At 44.5% G+C, this 22,825-nt stretch overlaps 1 long non-coding RNA gene across 1 annotated transcript; it reads right to left on the bottom strand.

Moving 5' to 3' along the window:
• Positions 1-1,005: 1,005 nt before the first annotated feature.
• Positions 1,006-12,307, bottom strand: LOC130023793 (uncharacterized). The gene is made up of 3 exons (XR_008792489.1): positions 12,181-12,307; positions 8,143-8,318; positions 1,006-1,092 (listed from the first exon to the last, which is right to left on the bottom strand). It is a non-coding gene; the product is annotated as an uncharacterized LOC130023793 (long non-coding RNA).
• Positions 12,308-22,825: the final 10,518 nt, after the last annotated feature.

The following is a 22,825-nucleotide window of genomic DNA, read 5'->3' as shown; positions in this document are numbered from 1 at the left end:
TTGGTTTGAAAAAGTGAACAAGAAAAAAGTCCAAGGGGAAGCAAGTTTCTTTTTCAGAACTTGTAAAACCATTGCAGTGCCCTGAAAACTACAAGCACCTAGCTCCTGGAATCCTGTCAGACACATGTGTTCCCGGGAACTGAAGGCATCAGTTACATAGGGATGACTACATGATAGCATGCACATGTGCATACACATACTGTCATGAGCAATACAGCCATTCTGTAAATCATTACCCAATCATTCTCTCAGCCCAGCGATCACTTTTTTTGCTTTTTGGGTCACACCTGGTGATGCACAGGGGTTACTCCTGGCTCTGCACTCAGGAATTACCCCTGACGGTGCTCAGGGGACCATATGGGATGCTGGGAATCGAACCCGGGTTGGCTGCGTGCAAGGCAAGTGCCCTATGCGCTGAGCTATTGCTCCAGCCCCCCAGCGATCACTTTTGAAGTAAAGGCCCTCCCGTTGATCGTCGATTTGCTCGAGCGGGCCCAGTAACGTCTCCATTGGAGACTTTGTTGTTACTGTGTCTGGCATATCCAATACTCTCGGTAGCTTGCCGGGCTCTCCGAGAGGGGCGGAGGAATCGAACTCGGGTCGGCCATGTTGGCCGCTTGTAAGGCGAACGCCCTACCCGCTGTGCTATCGCTCCAGCTGAATATAGAGTAGTTAGGCTTTACTTGAATTTTGTTTTGATAATTTTCTTATAGAGGTATAATAGTAGACATGCTTTGAAACAAAAATGAGCACATTCACTGGATGGTCTCAGACTTTTTTGTTTGTTTCCTCATCTTCCTCCACTCTTCTGTACAACCTGCCCTCAGCTCTAAACTCTAAACTTCACAAAGCGACACTTCCAAACACCCCGTTTGGCACAAGAAGGACTGTTGTACACAAGACACTCAAAACTCACTCTAAGTGGAGATGAATAAGCACAATTTCCCTTCCGGTAGAAGAAATCAATCAAAGCTCCGAGTGGGCTCTGCTCCTGCACCTGTCCGTCTTGTCTCCTGAGAGGGAGGATGTACTTAAGCCTCTGTTTGACAGACTCGGCCCAGTGATCACTTTTGAAGTGTCCTCTCTCATCACCTACAACGATAAACATAACTGATTTGAGAAGAATAAGAGCACAGAGTAACCAGGCATCACAATTACAAATACTCTCTTTGGTGTTTAGCCATGGCTCTTGATTTAGGATCTCCTGACCCTGCCACTCACGCCAAAGCAACTTTGGCCAAGTTCCTGAGCACCTTGATCTCTCCTGGCCTGTGGGGTGTCACGCTGTTCCCACTGCACAGGGATCCTGCCATGAGTGGACAAAGTCAGTCACTGGTGGAGTGAGCTCCCCCCATTGAGGAGTCCTCCTTCCAAACCCCACCTTGGAGGGGAGCAAAGGAAGCGTCAATGTTTCAGTGACTTCAGCATTTCAGCCCAGACAAAGGCCGTTTACCTAGTGCCCAAATGCCCGAAAGCTGAAGCATTTGCTGGCTCACACTCGCTCCTCCACAGAACAGGGAGGAGAGCACACAGATGCCCTCTGCCTTCGACATTTGGTTTGGGAGAGCCGGAAACCAGTAGCACTTGCCCAGCTACACTGTAACCCCAATTTTCAGGAGGTGAGTTTTGGTCCCTGGCATGAGTTTGCCCCCTACACTAGGATCCTATCATCTGGGGGTGAGGGGGGCTCAGTCTTTCCAAGACCCCATGGAACAGCCCAGTCTAGTGCCTCTTCTTATCCAAGCTTTCACCCCTTAACTGTCTGCTCACTGTCTTTCTCCACACCTCTCAACTCTCCGGAAGGGGCCAACAGGCACCATAGCCATGTGCAAGTATGGACTTCAAGTACACGTAGGAACTGAGCAACACCAGGATTTTTTAGTAAGCATTTTATTTTGTTTTTTAAGATATTTTATTTTTCATATAAGTTTAAGATGTTTAAGATGATTTGTTACATTCAATATTCCAACACCAATCCTTCCACCATTGCACCTTCCCACCACCACTATTTCCAATTTTCCCAACTACCCCTCAAGCCTGCCTCTATAGCAGGCCCTGAGTAATTCATTTTATATTGCTTGTTATAAATAATAATTTGCTAAAAAGTATCAAAAATGTTTTCTTAGAAGATTGTTGTATCACACCATGGAGCCCTTAAGCCCTTGCATAAGAGATTACTAACATGTTGTTACCAGTAAACCTTGTGCGTTTATATCTTGTTAATCGAGAATGGTTGCCTTCCACTTTATATCCCATCCAATCTGGTGTGCTACTCGTGGTTTATAAATGATGTATAGTTTGAGATGTTGCACAGTCACAAGTGTGACTGTGCTCCAGGAATTTAAAAATTTTGAATGGGGTGATACAATAGAAGTCAAAGTTTTAACTGGATGGGAACTTCGGGTACCCTGAATGACTCAGTTTGGTATTGGGTCCAGAAGCATCTCTGCAACTTGTTAATCTCTTTCAAGATTTTATATATGAGTCTCAGAATCATGGCCGGTTAATGAGCATATTTGGTGCTAGAGGCAGTTCATGGGAGGCTTCCGGAAGAATAGGGATATGGGAGGAGGTTGCCCATCCCTGATTCCTTGAGAGCCTGAAGATTTCAGTCACAAAAACTGCATACCTGTGTTTTTAGCAGATTAATTTCTGGATGAGGCTCATCTCGAGCAGTGGGGTCTGGCTGTGAGCATGGCAGCGACTGTGGGGTGTGAAGGTTTTCAGCTTCCAGGGTTGTGTTTGGGCGGGTGTTAATCTCACATCCTCCCCCCACCCCCCCCCCGCTCCCAGGAGTGATTCTTGAGTCTGCACTTGAGCCAGGAGTAATCCCTGAGCACCGCTGGTGGGGCCCAAATACAAAATAAAACAGAATATCCACACATTTCACCGTTCCAGCAGAGGAATATGCAGGGACAAAGCATACAATGCAATGATTTGATGTCAGGCTCCACTGCAAACACATTCCTCTCATTGGGTTCAGCAACACACTCATCAGCCTCCATGCTTGCTGTATTATTTTGGCAAGAACACTGAAGTGCATCTGGGAAAAATTTCAACACAGTATTATCGACTAGACATGATCTATTCGAGCCCAGAATATACTCATACTCTCATCAAAGTTGGGGCTTTCAGAGACCCGACATTGCCGAGTCACTTCAGACCTTATCACTGCCCGACGCCAGAACCCCCTCACCCCTCTGCCTTCGAGAGCCAAGCCAGGCTGCGTAATATAAATCAGAGTCCTTATAGGACTCCATTACCCCTTCCTCCTGCCTGCACTAGGGCTCGCTGTCCTTTGAAAAGATTCAGAAAAGGCATTTGCTTCCTGCCCCCTTCCAACCCAGTCTGCGAGTTTGTATATGTCGTGTTAAGAGTTTGTATAAGTCGTGTAAACTTCCCTTCCATAAACGAGACTGGGTTTGGAGATTAGTCATGCAATTAAAGTCAACCTGGGGCAGTTACGAGAGGAAAGAGAGGAAGGCATGACTTCCAAAAAGCAACTGAGTGGTGGGATCGGTATTCCAATATTGTAGGTCTAAAGTGCAGCTATGAATAACTTCGAAAATCATGGTGCTTTAATTAAATCTTGAAAATGTGAAAAACAGAACCAAACACAAAAGCAACTGATGATAGATGGCATTCATGGAGAGAGGACTTGACAAAGTTTGGCATGGGGCAGGCTGGCGCTTCAGAGGTAACTTGATGGGCATGACTTGACCATTGAGTAAAAATAGGATCCAGAACTGAGAAACAGGTGGGGGGGATATGGTTAAGAAAGCAGCAAATCAGGACCAGGTGGGTAGCAATCGGGGCCCAAAGGATGTTGAATGCAGAGCATTGCTCAATGCAGACGTGAGTGGCGGGCATGGTGCCCTCCAGTTGGAGGCAGGATCTCCTGAGATTGTTGACTTGCCTTGAGAGAAGTTGCAAATGGAAAAAAGGTTGGATGTGTTAGCTTTCCATCTCTGGAAAGGCCTACCTGTTGCAGAAACCCTGAAAACCAGTGTCTAAGACTCCACCTGAGAGTCTGGATTGACAGTCTGGTCCCCCTCCTCTGCTCCTTCTCTGCCTCTCAGAGGACAACATGTGCACATGCGTTTCTATTCTGTGCGCTGCCCTCAATGACCAAGCCAGACACACACTCTGAGAGGCAATTTGTAGGAAGATGAACAGCGACAACAACAACTTCTAACTCTAAGCTCCAAATGGTTCTCTTCTAACCATTGGTGCCGGCCGCTGATTTCCTTTATAGCATAAACAGTCTTAATCCGATTTAAAGCCCTGGTTTCTGCTCACTCTTGAAAAATGGTGTAGAACAAACCTCAAGACATGGTTGGCTGTTCGCTTTGGTCCTCTACTGGGGAGAGGACTCTCTGCCTATCTGCTGTGTCTTGGTGTGACCGTTAATCCCCAAATCCTGGGGCGTGGCGGGGGGGGGCGGTGTTGTGGAATGGCAGAGCCCATATTTGAACCCATGTGTGCAGAGTGGAACATTTTTCACTGGCAGCCCCCACTTGGGCCCCGCAAGAAGATAGCAATATTAATGGCCTTGCTCCTGGCTGGAAGAAGATTCACATGAACAGCGACAATGAGGATGCCAAAGCATCTTCTGGAGTCTGACACTTGTGTTGGAAGTACTGAGGTATCAGTGACACCATTAAATACCAAAGATGCCAGATACAAGTTTAGACAGGGCCAGGTTGGAAATGATTGTGAAGACTCACCGGGGAACTGTCATCACTGGAAAGAAACACACACACACACACACACACACACATACACATACAGATGGCTTAAAGGCTTGAACACATGTTCTGTAGGCAGGCGGTTCGGGTTCGATCCCCAGCACCACAGGGTGCCCTGAGCATTGCCAGGAGCCACTCCTGAGCACCACTGTGGAGCCCAAATATCTTTAAAAAAAAATTTTGTTTTTTGGCACAACCAGTGGGTGCTTAGAACTTAGTCCTGGCTCTATGCTCAGGAATCACTCCCTAATAATGGTAGAACCACTATAGAAAAGGGGTAGAGTGGGGAGGGGGGGTCAGCCACAATACAAGGCAATTGCCTTATAACTCTGTACTATATCTTACCTTCCCCATTTAAAAAAAAAATAGCAAAAATCCCTACGAAGGGCCTTGTCGTTGGTTTCCCCATGTAGAAATTAAACATAGAGTCAAAGACCTTTGTTTGTTTGGACAAAAAGACACAAAGATGAAAAAAGACACGTGGGGTTAAGAGTCTGTTGTGGGTGCTCCTGAAGAGCCACTCTTTCTAGGAAGAAAGAGAAGAAAACTCTGAATCCAGGACCTCCCTTCATTCCCACGGACAGACAAGTCACCTCTGATGAATGTTTTGTGCTACGCTGACTTCTCGTTTGAGGGTCAGGTGGCCATTTCCATTGCCCCGCCCCCTCCCTCCCCACCCCCACCCCCAAATAAATCTGAAACAGGAAATGGTACAAGAGAAAAGTGTCAGAGGAAACCGAGATTGATCCTCAGTCATACTCAAACACCCAAGAAGACTTAAGGTTCTCCTTTAAAAAAGAGAAGATGAAAAAAATCCAACAGAGATGGATTTTTTTTTTTCACTTAGAAATGACGAGAAGATGGGTTCTATTCCTTCCCCTGCTGGGTCAAGCGTAAATTCTGGGTCCCGTTCACTTCCAAGGGATGGTCTGGGTCTGCTTTAAGGTTGGAGCAATGGGACAAGGTCCCACCAGCATGACCTGAACGCCCAAGCAAAAGCTTTGGGAGTGAGAAGGAAGGTTCGCCAAAGACCAAGCGGTGCTGCTTGCTGACACGTGAGAGCCCATCAGCTCTCTGGTGCTGGGGGAAAAATATCATGTTGGGTACAGCAGTGAGAAAGCTGCGTGTTGGGTTCTGGAGCTTCTGTTCGGATGATGGCAAGTTTAGGCACGGGTGGGTGTGGTGCTGAAGGGATGGGGTGGAGGGGGATTAGAATATGATACCTCTTGGCATGGGCTCCAGAAAGCCAACGACAACAGATAGGCTGAGATGTGAAGGGCCGGGCCCAGCACAAATCTCCAGCAAGAAAGAAGGAACCGACCCCCCCCCATGCCCACCCCACTGGCTCTAGGGCCAGTGTGGGCTTTTTCTACCCCAATGAGAGCCCTGGCTCGGATTGGGGAGTGGAGGGTCACTGGGTCACGTGGAGATGGGGGTGCTGCCTCGCCAGATGCCCTACTTCCCCCCAAGAAAACCCATTCAAAACCAAATGCCCAGTTTCCCTCAACATTTCTGCAAGAAGGCCACTGAGTTTCAGGGTCAAATTACCAGCTCAAGGATCAAAATGCAGAAAGAGGGCAGGTAGGGGAAGAACAGGCAGAGCTCCTCTCTGGGGCGGCCCCAGGGGTCTGTATCCCAGAGCTCTTCTCACCATACTTTTTCCTTCCTGACCTCCAGATCGATTGATGGGTGTCTGTGAGCCCGGGCCCTCAGATGCTGAGCCACGGAGTGGGTGAGCCAAGCTTTCCAGGATGCTGTCAATGGACAGGCTCCAGTCTGGGATCAAATGGCGCCAGTCTATTCTGGAGGAAGTGATTGTTTTATTTGGAGAGGGGGCAGGGGAGAACACCTGTCAGCTGGAACCTGGGAATTGGAGGGTGTGGTTTATGAGGCAGAAAGGGGCTGGGGTCTTGCCTTGCTGGATCTTCCTTTCTCGGAGAACTGAAGCCCCCCGCCTCCAATAAATAAATAAGGTAAAAGGTAAAGGCCCTCCCGTTGTTCGTCGATTTGCTCGAGCGGGCCCTGTAACGTCTCCATTGGAGACTTTGTTGTTACTGTGTTTGGCATATCGAATACGTCACGGGGAGCTTGCCAGGCTCTGCCGTGCGGGCGAGATACTCTCGGTAGCTTGCCGGGCTTTCCGAGAGGGGCGGAGGAATCGAACTTGGGTCGGCCATGTTGGCTGCGTGCAAGGCAAACGCCCTACCATGTGCTATCGCTCCAGCCCAATAAATAAATACAATAATAAAATAGAGCTGAATGCAAAAACAAAAAACAAAACAGGGTTTTGTTTTGGGAAAAAACCAAAAGCCCTGATGTGTCCAGTTCTCATGGGTTCCGGGGAAAGTTCTAGTCCCAGGAGCTGAGACTTCACTGGTGAGTCCTACCACCTCTGACCCCTCAACACAAACACCTTCTTCCTTTCTCAACCTGATCTCTGGGTGAGGATGGAAACTTTACATATTTATTTAGTCTTAGGGCTGGGGTGATAGCACAGCGGTAGGGCATTTGCCTTGCGCGCAGCCAGGCCAGCTGAGCCGGGTTTGATTCCTCCATCCCTCTCGGAGAGCCTGGCAAGCTACCGAGAGTATCTTGTCTGTGCGGCAAAACCTGGCAAGCTACCCATGACGTATTTTATATGCCAAACAGTAACAACAAGTTAAAAAAAAAAATGGAGACGTTACTGGGCCCACTCGAACAAATCGATGAACAACGGGAGGACAGTGTTTGTTTGTTTGCTTGTTTGTTTGTTAGTTTTGGGGCCGTACATAGCAGTGTTCAAGGTATACTGTGCTCGGGGTACCCTACGAAATGATGGAGATCAAACCAGGGTCAGTCGCATGCAAGACAAGTAGCTTACCCATTGTACTCTCTCTTTGTCCCCTTTTCATCTTTATTTAAAGGACTATCCCATGTTGCCGCTTTTCTGGACCCTCAGATCCTTGCATGTCCATTCTGGGGCTCAGATCCCAGCTGACCACACACCGTCTCATTGTTCTCCAACACTGAATGAATGGCTCAGGTTTACTGTAAGGAATTAACAGACAGAAACTTGCCCCCACCTCCCTATTCCCAGGGCAGGGAAGCCTAATTGTACCACATGAGACCTACTGTTGGTGCAGTGCCTTGCTGCTCCCCAGTTTAAATCCACGGGGGCACACAGTCCATTGGGGGGTCATAAATGATATTTGATGCCACTGATGATTTTTTTAAGCCTCAGGTTAAAAGACCACAAACCAAAACCATGCCAATTGCACCTTACTCTCAAAGCGATGGAGCTTTCATTGTCTGGGCTGGCGCTCTCTCTCTCTCTCTCTCTCTCTCTCTCTCTCTCTCTCTCTCTCTCTCTCTCTGAAAGCCAACACCCATACAGGATGAAAGTGAACAGGCGGACCTTGAAAACATGAAGGTCTTGTCGCTTCAGATATGCATCAATCCAGGATGTTCCATTCTCTTGGGAGGACAGAGTATACTTCTGGCCTTGTGTACAAACCTTCTTTCAGTTATCAAACCATCAGCGCCCTTTCAGCCTCAGACACCAGACCCAGGCTGGCTATTTTTCACCAAACACTGAGAAGTGAGGAGGAAAAACCATGACCAGAAACATAAAAAACAAAATGATATGACTGTACTGAATTCAGGTCACTGACAGAGCTTCTGGATTCGTTCACTCATCCCTGACAAAGAATCACGGATTGGGTAGCAGAAGTGCAGGGAAGAGTGTTTTCCCTTCTCTGCAGGCTCCGAGTTCAAGGTGAAGCGGCCAGCAGGTTGGGTTTCCTCTGAAACTTTCTCCTTGACCTACAGATGACCGTTTCTGCCCTGGGTCTTCCTTAGTCTTCCCTGTATACATACCTGTGTCCAGTGTCTTCTGAAAAGCACCCTGACTGGCTGCCTCATTCGATCTTATTTGGCCTTAATTTCCTGTGTAAAATCCCCATCCCTAAAGAATCACATTACGAAATGTTAGGCGTTCTAATTTCAACGTGTGACTTTTTCCAGAGACACAATCCAGCCCATCATAGTTATAACAACTAGCACTATGTCCATGTTCAGTGCGGAATTCACAAATCATTTATCCACTTGAAATAGTTTATAGGTGAAAGTGTCTCACATTGTAAGAATTCTTGAGTATTTCTCATGATTGTTTAAACATTTTCCCTACTTATAAATTAGATAAACGACTTGTATACACTGCCGAAGCCATGTTTCTTTCTACACCCCTGTCCCCTCTAAGCTCTACACTGACAGCTCATTTGACCCCTGAATGTCACTCAGATGACATCTTAACCTCCACATGTACCAACCCTTCCGCTGCTCAGCTCCAAAACCATGGAGTCCAATTCTGGATCTGGTGTTTTCTCAACATCAACCTCTAAGGAGATGACCCTTTCACCTCAAAATACATTCATATCTGAGCCTCAAGTTTGTTGGTCTTTATTAAAGAACCAAGTTTTGGTTTCATGGATTGATTCTCTTATTTTTCTTTCCTCCACTCCATGTTTTCCCTCTCAACCTCATTATTCCTTCCTTCTTCTAGCTATAGTTTTGGTGCAATGTCTCAAAGTCAGTTCATTGATTTGAGATGGCTATTCTTTTTAAATGCATATCTGTGCTGCTACAGTCTACCCTGAGTACTGCTTTCATTGCATCCCATGAAATGTCATTTTCTGGGGTTTCACTTTCATTTGCTTAACATTTTTTTTCTAATTTTCTTTGTGATTTTGTCTTTCAGTGATAGGCTGCATTTATCCATTATATGTTTAATCATGCTATAACACAGGCTATATTATAGCTACAGGCTTCAATTGTATATTGTTTAATTTTAATGTATTTGTGAATTTTTAAATTTTCCTCTGTGACTGATTTCTAGTTGTAGTCTATGGTACATTGTTGTGTGGCTTTAATTATCAAATCAAAATTTCTTCACTAATTTTTAAAAATATAAATAAAACATAGTCGAGCCCTGTTTTGCGGCCTATTGTGGGAAATGTTCCACATGCACTGGAGAAGAACATGTCTCCTACAGTTGTTGGTGAAGCATCCTGTGCGTACCTGTCAGGTTGGTTAATTTACAGAATCATGTAAGAGAATTTTCAAGGCTGTAGTAACAATATCACATACCCAACAATAAAAACAGAGTCTCCTGCCCCTGCGCCTGGCTGTCCTCGCCGGGGGCCCCTTGGAGGGGAGCCGGTTGAGTTTTCCTTCCCGCCCCAACCAGGGCTCCAGCAGCCGAAGACCTTCAGAACCAGCCACCACCATGCTGAGACCACTCTCCGCACACATGAAGGTACTGGCAGAGGGACAAAGCCACGCGGGTTCTGGGGCCGAGATCTCCAAGCCTACTCGGATTGGGGCTGAGCATCCTCCACCCAGATCCTCCAAATTCCAGTAGGTGGGGGTCACACCCACCAACTGGCCCCCTGGCGCCATGTAATCCCATCAACGGCTAAGATTCAGGGACTATAAAACCCAGCTCCCGCAAGCACGTGGCTGCATTCGCGGCCGCACGACATCTTATCATCTCATTCCTACTTTAGACAAACTGGCAGGCTACCGAAAGTAACCTGCCCACATGGCAGAGTCTGGCAAACTCCCCGTGGCGTACCCAATATGCCAAATACCAGTAACAATGAAGGGGCTCATTCTCCTAACTCTGAAAGAGCCTTGAATATGGCACTTTCTAAAAAAAAATCTCAGGGCTAGGACGAAGAGACGTTATTGGGGCCTGCTCGAGGCAATCGACGAATAACAGGATGATTGTGATTGTGAACAATAAAAACACTTGTACATTTGAACTCTAGCTATCTTGAAGTGATTTTCTTTAGCCAAATTTAGGACAATCTGGACATCAAATTAAAGTAATAATCTCTAAATATTTTTGAAAAATAAGATAACATTAGATGTGGATCAATGAGAGGAGATAGATAAGATAGGTAAGTAGCAGAGGAACTTTTTAGCAGATGCTGTGCTAACTAGTATGTGGAGAGAGGGTGCTAGAGATATAAAATTGGTGTTTTAATCATCAGGGAGATGCAGATCAAAATAACAATGAAATATCATCTCACACCACAGAGACTGGCCCACATCCAAAAGAACAAATGCAACTGGTGTTGGTGTGGATGTGGCAAAAAGGGGACCCTCCTTCACTGCTGGTGGGAATGCCAACTGGTTCAGCCCTTTTGGAAAACAGTGTGGATGATTCTCCAAAAATTAGAAATTGAGCTCCCATTTGCCCCAGCAATACCACTCCTGGGAATATATCCCAGAGAGGCAAAAAAAATACAGTTGAAATGACATCTGCACTTCTATGTTCATTGCTGCACTGTTCACAATAGCCAAAATTTGGAAAAAAACCCGAGTGCCCGAGAACAGATGACTGGGTAAAGAAACTTTGGGACATCTACACAATGGAATATTATGCAGCTGTTAGAAAAGATGAAGTCATTAAATTTACATACAAGTGGTTCTACATGGAAAATATCATGCTAAGTGAAATGAGCCAGAAAAAAGAGGGACAGACATAGAAAGACTGCACTCATCTGGGGAATATAAAGTAACAGAATGGGAGTCAAACACCCAAGAATAGTTGAGATAAGTACCAGGAGGTCTGCTCCATGGCTTGGAAGCCAGAAGCACATGCTGGGGGGAAAAGCAGCTCAGATATAGAAGGGAACACCAAGTAAAGGATGTTTGGAGGACTCGCTCGGGATGTGAGATATGTGCTGAAAGTAGACTATAAACAGAACACAATGGCCACTCAATACCTCTATTGCAAACTACAACACCGTAAAGGAAAGAGTGGGCAAAGAGAATGCCCTGACACAGAGGTGGGGTGGGGGGAATGGGGTAGAGGGTGGGATCATTGGTGGTGGAGAATGGGCACTGGTAGAGGGATGGGTACTTGATCATTGTATAACTGAAACCCAAGCACGAAAGTTTGTAAGTCTACAACTGTACCTCATGGTTTTTCACTAAAAATAAATAAATAAATAAATAAATAAATAAATAAAATGAGTGTTTTTCAAATAGTACAGTGGGTAAGGCGCTTGCCTTGCACGTGGCTGACATGGCTGACCCAGGTTCAATTCCTTCGCACCTCTCAGAGAGCCCAGCAAGATAGTATCTTGCCCGCACAGCAAAATACTATCCCATGACATATTTAATATGCCAAAAACAGTAACAACAAGTCTCACAATTTGTTGTGAGACGTTACGGGTACCCGCTCGAGCAAATCAATGAACAATGGGAGGACAGTGCTACAGTACTACAGTAAAGACTATTTCAGGCAGGAATCACATATGGGGGGTAGGACTGGGGGGTGTTTATGAGAACTAAGAAATCTATATAGCTTAAATTGGCTGTGTACTAACTGTTTATGAGTAACAAGGGGAAATTTTCATTAAGCATTGAAAAAAATAGATAGCACCTTGACCGGGTGATTAAAATTAGCATCACCACTAAAGGGTGGGAGCCGTATGTCTCTAAGTGAGCTGCCTTAAAAGGACACAAATCATACATGCAGTCATCTGGGCAGTCCTAGAGAAGTTAAATCTGATCACGAGAAGACATCAGAAAATCCTGAGTGAGGGGTTGTCCATTATAAAGGGGGGCACGATATATGTTTGAAATATGTATTTCACAACAGAGATGCAAGGCTATGGAAATAGCCCAGATTTAAGCAGGTAGAAGAGAACCAGTAACTAGACTGATTATTTGATGTTGCCCGGAGACCAGGCTGTAGAAAAACATTGGTAGAGCTGTAGAGGAAATGCAGTGGGTAGGGCACTTGCCTTACGTGTGGCCAATCCAAGTTCGATTCCCAGTACCCCCTCTGGCCCCATGAGCACCACCAGAAGCGATTTATGAGCATGGAGCCAGAAGTAATCCCCAGACACCACTGGGTGTGGACAAAAAAACAAAAGAAAAAAATTTAAAAGAAACAATACAGGCTATAAAGGACATACATGGACCAACTAACAATATAGGGAAAGATTTAAAAAGATTATTTTTAGGGTTGAAAATTAATCGATGTTGGAAACAAACTCTCCCTCATCCTACTAAATCTGCACCTAAGCATTTAGGAATAAAAAGTAAATAACTTGGTCTTGGACAGATCGGAAAGTTGTATGTGTAGATGGATTCGTGCTCATGTATGTATGTATGTATATATGTGTGTGGGGTGTGTGTGTGTGTGTGTGTGTGTTGAGACCAAAGACAAAAAAAGGATCAAACATCAGTGATCCAACAGTCTGCAAAATGTGCATGGATGAGAGCCAGAGAGATAGTACAGAGACACTTGCCTCGATGTGACTGCCCCATAGCGATGGTCCAAATCCTGGAACTGTACTTAGTCCTCCAGAACTGCCAGGTGTGGTCTCTGCATACTGCTAGGTGTGCCCAATCCCTGCCAAAGTTGTACATGAATGTTGGCTGCATTAATATCATTTTTCCAACTTCCTCGTAATTTTGAAATATCCTTTAAAAGATAAGAGATATTTGTAAAAGTCTTCCAACAGATGACAGAACAATTCTACATACACACACACACACACACACACACACACACACACACACACAAACAAAGAGCTTCCTTTGAACAAAGGATAAAAAGGCAAATGGAACTAGTAAACTGGACTTAGTTTTTTGAGTTACATTATCTACTGGGAGAAATTATAGATATTTGGAGTAATAAACTTTCAGTGTACTATTTTTATCCTCAGTCAAAAAGCTATTTTTCTTTTATGGTGGCATCAGAAAAACAAAATATGTACCTTCAGGGACTCACAAAACATATATCATGTGTGTGACCTTCTTAAAAATGTATCTGAAGATGCACTGCAATTGACTGAAAGGTAATTATTATTCCAGTTCTAGCTTCAATGCACTATTGAATTTGAGAACGAGCACTAGTCGTTAAAATCAATTGATAGCATCAAATCTCAAAAAAAAAAATACCACAAAGAACATTGTAAATAAGTACAAATCAAATTTAGTTTCTTCACAGCTGGAGAAGATATACAATGCAGAATGATGTAAGAAACAGCAGGTCATATTTTTATGAACAAAGTGGTAATGGAATTATGGGCATGAGAAACCATTATTATTAGTATTGTAAACCACAGAATCTCAATCAATAACTTAACAAAGTCTGTTAAGAGGGGACCTATGAGTGGCAGTCCTGGTTCTATATGGGGGAATCAGATGGTAATCACTCACCTTGATTTTGATCATCTGTGAAAAGCAGGAGAGAAAAACAGGTGAAGACAGGTAAACGAGGAAAAACACATGTTGACAAATGAAGCAACTGCTCTCCTTGTCTGATTCTTGGGCCCAGAAAAAAGATGGCCTGGGTGGGTATGTAGAGCTGTGGGTGTTGTTTCTAGGAACTTGTGGCTGAAGAAATTCAGGGTGCTTGAAGCCCAAGATGATTCAGGAGACTGTTGGGAGTCCGTTGAACACCTTGGCAGGAGCAACAAACAGGAAGCTGAGTGACCCACAGATCACCAAGAGGGCACCGGCTCCTGGCTTGCCACTGCACCTGGGTTAGGGAACACAACTGATGCGGTTGGGGAAACAGAAGTGTGTGTGTGTGTGTGTGTGTGTGTGTGTGTGTGTGTGTTGGGGGGGCATGAAACAACCAGACATGTCGCACAGGAGGTGGCTGTTACCTGATCTACTTGGTCCTAAGATTGGAATTCCAAGAAGTGCCCAGCCATTACAGAAGGATAATCTGGAAGGTTCCATGCCTAAGAGTTCCTGAAGCATAAATAAATCACAGGAGTCCACACAACTATCCCACGTACACAGGTCACAAGGGTCACTTCCGCCTCTCCCCAGGGTTGCTGGCAGGCCTGATGAGCAGCTGACAAAGGGAGAAAAACATCCCAGCTGGACTCATCGATGGCTTTGGACCATCTGCTAGACCAGCCCAGAGGGGACTGGGAGTGTCATTTCAGTCCACTCAGGGGTGACCCTGAATTGTGTGGAAAGGAAAGCCTCCCAGTGGATAGCCCTTTGCCTGTAAGATAAGACAGCCTAGAAGAAGGCCTGCATTGACCCATGGCATCGATGATGGTTGACCAGATGGTCTGAGTGAGTGTCCTGCTTTAAAGAACCCACACCACCTGATAAAAAATATTGTTTGGTTTGAGTAAAATAGCATTAGCAAACTTTTGTGATTTTGTTAAAATAAATGTATTATTTACGTATAAGTGTACATATATATATCTACATGTAGATTTCACAGTCACATGAAATCTATCTATGCCCTAAGAGTCCCTTAATGGTTGGTTTTTATTTTCTTATGTTTTTATAGATTTTTTTCTCAACTAGTGCATATTATTTCTATAAAAGGCAGGGAGTTAAACAGTGCTTTTTGGGTTTGTTTTAAGCCTTTTGTGGTGGGCTGGCATCCCAGAGGTGCGGCTGGCATATCGTGACATTGGTTCTTCTCTGAAGCCATTTTATGGAAGCTACATTGGGGTCATCTGCGGCCACGTTTGTCCTCATCCTTTATGAGTCTGGACAGGCTTGCTCCCTACCAGAGACTGTGGGACTGGAATTCTCATAACTTGCAACTTTGTAAGTCATAATCCAAAGAGCAAATGAGAGGCTTTCTGCAGTTCTAGAGCCCATGAGACAGCTTGGTGACTCCAAGAACTCTGGCTTTTGAGGTGAGACTGACCGACTCCACTGTTCAGGCCCAGCATGACCTTGGCTGTCACAACTGACCCCCCAAACCAAAGGTCCTCTTCACCAAATAGAAAGGATGTCAACCACTTCTGGGATCAAGCTAGTGGGAGCAGGAATTAGGAGTTGGGTGCCTCAGAGCTTCTGCTGGTGGGACCAAGCTGGTGGCAGGGCCCAGGTCACTCTTCAGGGAACTGCGACCAGTTGGAGCCGACATGAAACTGGCTCCATCATGAGCTCAGAACAGCTGCTTATTTGTCTGTGCAGGACAGTCAAAGTCTCCTCTTCTGCCTCAAGACTGGCTCAATCATGAGCTGTAAGAGAAGGGCCAGCAGGGTCCTTCTAAGGCATCTCTCTTGGTGTTCCGATTCACACACAGCTCTGGCTGAGAAAGGCCCTGTCCCCTCATGCACATTCTGTCTGAGGGGAGAGCAGCGTCTGTGCAGCTTCCTCACATGAAACAGAGGGCAGGAGCACCATTTGGCTTCTCCTCTCTGCTCTTGACCTCCCCCAGGAAATGCCATGGAGTGTGTGTGTGTGTGTGTGTGTGTGTGTGTGTGTGTGTGTAAGAGAGAGAGAGAGAGAGAGAGAGAGAGAGAGAGAGAGAGAGAGAGAGAGAGAGAGAGAGAGAGAATGTTCCTCCAGCATGCCCCAGGGGAATGAGGATTGAGAGGGGATGAGAAAGGCAGGGAGAAGGATTTCCTAAATCCGTGACTGCAGGAGGGCCTGGGAGAGCCCCCTGCCCCATTCTCGGTCTTCCCTTGAAGAAAGGAGACTGGTGGGACCCAAAGTCACAGAGACACAGGCAGAGGGTACTGAAGCCCACGTCCACCGTGTGAGTCTCTTCCCAGCCTGGTCAGGCAATGAGGAATTTTGGAGAGCCTGCAATCAGCCAGGCTAGCAATTCTAGCAGGCCTTCCGGCCAGTCGCCACCACACATGTGCTTGGCACTGGGCAGATATGAGTTTGTGGCCCGAATTCCCAGTCTTGACCACTTTGTCACTCACACAGAGAGGCAGACAGATAGAGACAAAAGAGAGGGTGGGGAAGAATAAGAACAGGAGATAAAGAAGAGAAGAAGAGGAAGAGAAAAAAGAAGGAAGGAGGAAGGACAAGAGGAAATGGGGGGGAAAAGGAAGGAAGGAGGAAGAAGTGGGAAAGGAACGACGAGGGAAGGAGGAACAAAAAGTATACAATTCTTTCATTGGTTTTCCTGATACAATCTATTATTTCTGGGAATGACGGTCTTGCAGAAACATCTGGGACTCATCATGTACCTTCTGCTACAGCAGAGCAGAGACGATTTCTGGATATTAATCTAACATGGGGGCAATTCTCTAAGCCAAGCGAAGGGAGAGCGGGCCTTTCTAATTTACAGAGCCAGATGGGAGAATTTAGAGATTTGAGGGAAAGTTTTTACTGCCATGTCTAGGTGGGAGTCCTGAGGACCCTCCCATCCAGAACAGCACAGCCCTGTCTGTTCTTGGGGGAGACAAGCAAGGGGAAAAGCTCCCGTTCTTTCCTCTGTGCAATTCCTTGAAGGAAAAAGATAAAATTTCAGGACCTTTGAGACTGATCAGCAAAGGGGAAACAAGGTTGTATACACTACACTTTTACATCTGAGATCCTCTTCCGTAGTTATTAATGATTATTAATCGTGTGGAAAGGGTCCCCTGTGGGACAGGCTGACATTCAATTCACCTCTCTCAGAAACAAGTTTCAGCTTGAACGTCACAGCCTACTCTCACGGATGGATCAGTGAGAGCTCATCTTGGGGAACCTGATAGATCTTGGGAAATTTCAGAGTTATTTCTGCAAAGTGTTGATTTCCTTTCACTTCTTTTTCAAGGAAGAGAACTGAAGGAGTCAGAGGGACTCTAAGGATATACAGCCAATGAAATGCAGAAACAGAAGAACTAATAGGAATGTATGTTCCTCTGTGCTCTCTGTGTTCCTATGAGGTTCTTGTTCTTAGATGTTCCTAGAATAACTGGTTTTAAGTCAAGAATTATTTTATTCCAGTGACTTCAAAAAGGAAGTATTGGGCATTTGGTGATGGGTTCCCCAGTGTCTCACATGTGCTAAGTGTTATCCTGGAAGCTCTCTCATCTGTGATCTCCAGCACAGCAAGAGATTTCTAGTCACACAACAGTCACATGTATGCAAACATCAAAAAAGGGGTCGGGGTGACCTCCCCCATACCAATGCCAGGAAATAACACTTTTGATGAGCACTACAACCATTTTTTAAAGAAAAGGCATATTTATAAGATTTTTAAAAATCAAGACTTTGCTTATTGCCAAGAAATTCATTTGACTGTTATTTTAAATTGGAGGTGGGAAAGGTTTCTAGCTTTCATATGTTAAAAAATTGTAACTATTTATTGAGGCCAAGGGACCCCAAAAGTTTATTTTTATTGACTCTCATGACCTATATTCAGCTATTATTCTTTCACAGTGAAACTAGAACATTCTAAGTTCTAGAATTCAGTGAGAATCGAAGTATTTCCCCCTCCCCAATATTTTTTTTTATTAGAGACAATTTCTGGTTCAATGAAAGTACACTTCTTTACAATACAACATTTAAAGCTCTGGGGAGAAATATTTTTAAACTATTTATCATCCTACAGGGTTTTAATTTTCTGCTGACTGCTACAAATTGAGAAGAGAAGGCCTTGCTTTAGGGATGGGAAAGCTATTTATGAATAGTCTGTGATTTGGAGCAGCTGTTCTTCACTATATATCATCTTTTCAAAAAAAAAAAAACCATAGAACCACATTTTCACAAAAAGCTACCACTAATAAGCCAGTGCATACTAAGCAAACAACAGTAGCAGTGTTACCTTGAAAGAAAGATGTCAAATAAAAAGCTCCTCTAGGCTTAAGTATCCTTGAGTTTCATTATGATAGGAGAATAATAAATTCAAAAACCTGTTGCATCTTGGGAATCTAATGTTGCCAACAGAAAATCATACTGTCAGGTGTTTGTGTTTTATCTTGGGATAGAATGAAATACATCCTCTAGGAGAGCCTTTCTCCTGGGAATTAGAAGTGCTGTCATTCAGCCCCTTCAAACACGATTGGAATATCTGGGCTGTATTAAATATGTTTCTTCATCACACTGGAGACCAAGTCACACTTGAATTGTGCTGGAGTACTTGAAAATGAGAAAGTCAAAACAGGGTTTTGGTTTTTGGATTTTTAGCCACACCTGGTGGTACATGGGAATCACTTCTGGCTCTGCACTCAGGGAAAATTCTTGGCAAGCTGGGTGGGGGGATCATGTTCAGTGCCAGGGATGAAACCTGGGTTGGCTGCATGCAGGCAAGTGCTCTATCCGCTGTACTGTCACTCTGGCTCCAAGAGAGTTTTGAATTATAATGCATTGTTCTGGGCTGGACTTATGAAAAAGCCACACCAGCACAAACGGTTTCTTGCTCCGGAAATACTTTCACAATTGGAAATGACAGATTTATTTTCCCATGATGTCCTCCGAAAACCCTCTGTCATAATACGGTTTTATGGACACGTGCTTAGGAGATGTTTGCTGTCTTACCTGCTAGACTTGACCAGTAAGCAGAAGGACTTTGTTGACTTTTATATCGGAATCCAGGAATGCAAATGGCAGTGGAAGGAAAACAGTTGCAAAAGTACCAGAATGAACATGACCTTTAAATGTGCTGGAAAATAAATTTCACAGCTGCTGGTGGGAGTGGAACTGGACCCAACTAATTGGGAAGGGTAATTTGACAACCTATTTTAAAAACCTGAAACATGTACAGAGCTTTTGACCCAGCAATTCTAATTCCAGGAAACAGTCCTATTTCTTCAAGGATGTTCATGGCGGCCCCCAAATTCAACATCAGGAAACTGTTTAAAGAAATGTCTGACAATGAGAAACAGAAGGAAAATGATTCAAGGAAAGTGCCAGGATATAAGCATTTAGAGCTGAACTGCAGAAGAATATTGAAAGGCCCGTGAAAACGCGGTAATGTGGAGTTTATACTGTAGGGCTTGTATTTTGTTTAAGACATATAAAAATGTTAAGAGGAAACAGTCCAGTGAAATAATACTGGAGATCATTGTTGGGGGTTTGAAGACGGCTTGTTTGCATTTGCTTCTTTTCAGCTATCCCGGGTTTTTCGGATTTCCTATAATAAACATAGATTCATTTTAACACCCAAATCAGGATAGATGGGCAGTCAGAGAAGCATGGCTGTGTTTATCTGTTCGCTTTCTAAGACCAGCTCCTATTCCCTTGCCCTATCGACAGCCATACTGCACTGTGCTGAGAGCTTCCTTTGCATCAAGGTGGCCTTCAGAAAAGAGACTTTCCTACTTCCTGGCTCCTGGGACAGGCTGGAGAAAGGGCTGGCACGTTGGACATGCAAGTCTGCCTCCAGGCCAATTTTCTTGCTGCCTGTTCTTGCAAAGGGCACGGCTTTCTCGTCCACATATAAGCAAGTGGAAGCGGGCAGCTGCAGCAGATCCAGAATCGAGGGTTCAGAAGGAATCCAGAGTTGGTCTGGAGGTCTTAAGAATCTGGAGAGGCTGTAGAATTCCTAAGAAGTTTTCTATTTAAACAGGATTCTTGTCTTAGGAAGGAATTATGTTTAAGCTTTTCTTTTATTTCCCCATGCGCTTTAATAATTTTTTTTAAAAGATGCTGTTCTGCAGATTGTGAGAGGGTGGGGAGCTGGAGTCGGGGGAAGCTGGACAGAGAAGGGACCAGCCAAGGCTGGTGGGGAGGACGGGTTGAAGAGCCAGTGTCATTAGGCAGACACAAAGCACGTCCCACTCAGCTGCAGCAGGAGGGAGGCAAAAAGGTAGAGGACGCCCAGGGTCTGTCTGTCAGAATCCCAACTCCAGCCTCCGGAGGCTCTGCCCAGCTGTTCTTGGAAAATAGCAGTGGTGGTATTCAAGATCTCAGTGGGATGCTTCGCAACCCAAGACCTTACAACTTGGCAGGAATAACATTTTTGGTTTGGCTTTTTTAAAAAAATAAATAAATAAAGTCTGAGGAGAGGGTGGAAGGAGTGGGGCACAAAATAAAAGCAAGAAATGTTCCCTGGTCATTTTAAGAAATTGCCAACAAAACCCAAACTATATTTTCTCTGTATTTTTCTTTTGAAAATTGGAAAAGGGCCGGTGAATCTTCCAGAATTTTCCAGAAAGATCCAGCGCTAGGCACCACTCTGGACTTAGTGAGTGGGACTGTCAGATAAAAGGTGGAAAAGGATTCTTTGGGAAGTGATTCACACCACTGAGAATGCTCTGAGAACAATTGCTCTAGAACCTGCAGATCTTCTGACTTACTTGATCTATAGTTCCCTTTTCAGAAAAAGACAAAGAAAGTCACCCAGCAGGGTCCCAGAAGTAGGGCAGTAACTATTTGGAGCCTAAGCATCAATTAGTGTTCAAATATTACATACAGGAATATCTGTGTATCTTTTGACTTAGGTTCTTTAAGCAAATTATATATAACAGGTTTCTGAGTTTAGAACAGCACTGTTCAGAATACTGCCAAATTTAATCACTCATTGATTGAATTACTTATTGATCTGGCTTTGCAAAAACACAGTCTACAGAAATAGGGCTCTAAATCTTAAAAATGCATCCCCTGTTTGGAGATGTGTGCTGAAAGTAGATGAAGAACCAAACGTGATAGCCTCTCAGTAGTTGTACTGCAAACCATAATTCCCAAAAGGAGAAAGAGAGTATGGGAGAAAATGTCTACCATAGAGGCAGGGGGAGGTTTGGAATGGGGGTGGGAGGAGGATACTGGGGACACTGGTGGTGGAAAATGTGCACTGGTGGAGGATGGGTGTGCGATCATTATATGATTGAAACTCAAACACGAAAGCTTTGTAACTGTATCTAACAGTGATTCAATAAAACAAACAAAATGCATCACCTTTAAGACAACTATGATCCATAAACAAAAACAATAACACAAAAGACTCAACTAGCAACAAACGGCTTGCTAAACTCTCAGACAAGGACTTAATGAACCCATGGGAAGATGCAAAAATTTTTTCACAAAATTTCTTTTCCTGAAGTATTTTTTGATAATTCCACTAATCACTTAATTCTAACAAGTAATATCAAATAAATTATTTGGTGCTTACTAAGGGAGCTTGCAGGATGGAGAAAATGGGAACAGTGGTGGGGGAAGGTCACTCTGGTATGGGATTGGTGCTGGAATATTCAAAACCGGTAACAACTGTATTATGAACATTGTCAACCAGGCTGTTTAAATAAAGTTTAAAAAATGCATCCCCAAGAAGGAAAAAATGGGAAAATGCAACTTCTTTCATACTAGGCTACTACCCTTATGGAGTGATATGTGTCTATAACTTTAGGATCACCAAGTAACTAGCTTCCTGGATAGAGTTGGACATTCCAACTGAGGTGCTCAGAGGAAACGAGTTAGTTGTGCCACAATGTTTGGGAACAATGCTTAAGAACAAAATAAGGGGAACAAATTAAGAACCATCTCATACAGACCACAGAAGATTCATTTGTCTCCTTAGGTAACGAATTTTCCTCTGTGTCCAAAGGAAGCGAGACCTTACCTGCAATCCTGCTTTCCTCTTTTTCCTTTCTTGGTCCTGCCTTCCGATGAAGAAATTCTCGACCGCACTTGATTGTGATTGGAGACTGTCCTTGCTCTGGAAATCAGGAGACAGGTGGATCTGAAACTTGTAGAAGTTTATAGGGCTTTTTTTTTTTTAACACAGGGGAAGCCTACAAGGTGGGGTGTAGCCTGAGGTGTAGCGGATGCAGCATGGAGAAGGGGGAAGTAAAAGCGAGCAGAGTGGATGGGACTAGAGCATGCATCCGAGGCCTGTGAACAACCTTTCTCTGTTGATTATATTCTGGGAAGTCTTATTCCTTTATTAAAAAAATTTTTGGTCTTATTCCTTTCTAAAACACAAAAAGACTAAGACAAAGAGGAGCAAAGTCACAAAGGCAAGACTTTCAGGAAATTTAGGTTTGGAAACATCAATTCAAATTCACTGCAAGGCCCAGCCTCCCAGTGGAAACTTGACTTTGGAGGCCTTTGACTCACCCTAACCCATGACCACACCAGGGGCCCACTTCCCATCCGTCAGCATTGATGCCACAGGAGTAACTGTCTGAGCACCTCATCCAATGTGCCCATCTTCAGCACCTCAGATCAACTAATGCTTGGGAATTTTTGTTTTATTGGTCAGCCAAGATCAAGGCTTTTGTTTATATGTCTGTGTATCAATCTGTCATCTATCATTCTTCTATGATCTATCCATCTATCCAACCATCATCCATCATCACCTATTGATAATCTATTCACTCTTCCAGCCATCATCTGTTACCTATCAATAATCTATATCCATTTATCTA

Source organism: Sorex fumeus, unplaced genomic scaffold, assembly GCF_029834395.1.
Source record: "Sorex fumeus unplaced genomic scaffold, SorFum_2.1 ptg000024l, whole genome shotgun sequence".
NCBI lineage: Eukaryota > Metazoa > Chordata > Mammalia > Eulipotyphla > Soricidae > Sorex > Sorex fumeus.
The sequence above is the reverse complement of the archived record's forward strand: the minus strand, read 5'-3'. Positions and strand labels throughout refer to the sequence as shown.